We start from the raw sequence: 1,080 nt of genomic DNA, 5'->3' as shown, positions 1-1,080 counted from the left end.
CCCTGGAATGAATAACTGTTTGGCATTCTTGGAGTCTTCCTTTGTTCATGGGTGCCACTCTCTGGAGTCTCCTGTTTCACCTCATGGCTGTCTAACTGCCTGACTAGGTTAACAAGATCAATAAGTTTTGACACCTCTTTCCTTCCGTAGAACAACAAAGTTAATATTACTATAACATTTTATGCTAGCATAATCTCACATTTGCGTCTCATTAGAATATAATAAAGTTATTATTATTATCCCCATTTGAAAACAGAAAACTGACAATCTGAGGGATTAATTGGTTTTCCCAAACTAAGACTGCTAGAAGTCAACTGAACTGGGGCTCAAGTCCAGGTCTTCCAATTGCAAAGCCCATACTCTTTTCATGTCCCTTGTTGGTGTAGTCTGGATGGCTAGCATGCCAGAAACAATGCTAGAAACTAGGAAAACATAATCGTATAAGGTTCTACCTTCATGTCTGTATAGCCCATGGGGAGACACAGACTAGTGATCATTTCCAAACGAGTGTAATTATTATCATACCATGCAGATAATAATAAGCAAACACAGAGGGTTTCTATTTAAATTAAAAAAGGACAAATCAGGAAAGGCTTATCTGAGAAATGACACTTCTGCTGAGTTTTGAAGGTACCAAGATTGAGTAAAGAATAAAAGGAGAGCATTTGTTCAGAGACAACAGCAAGTAAAAAGACACAAAGGTGTCAATCACAAACGTTCTAATATGCTAAATATAATCTACTTTGGGAATGGCTCAGAAGGTAATGATTAACCTATATTCTATTAAAGATTCTTGGAGCTGGAAGGGTTCCCTAGAGTCTGCCTCGTCAATCAACTTGTTAGTTGCCACACAGCATCCTAATGTTACCAACCAAGTGGGTTATTAGTTTATTAAATAAAATTTAGCAGTTTATTAATAAAATTTAGCAGTTTATCGGATACATATTTTCCATTAATGAACAATACTCAAAGTTTTAAATTATTTTAAGAAATATTCTAGCCGGGCTCAGTGGCTCAGCCTGTAATCCCACACCTTTGGGAGGCTGAGGTGAGTGGATTGCCTGAGCCTGCGGGTTCGAG

Source organism: Carlito syrichta, unplaced genomic scaffold (assembly GCF_000164805.1).
Source record: "Carlito syrichta isolate Samal-C Ts95f unplaced genomic scaffold, Tarsius_syrichta-2.0.1 Scaffold302439, whole genome shotgun sequence".
NCBI classification, from domain to species: Eukaryota; Metazoa; Chordata; class Mammalia; order Primates; family Tarsiidae; genus Carlito; species Carlito syrichta.
This window is presented reverse-complemented; position numbering follows the sequence as displayed.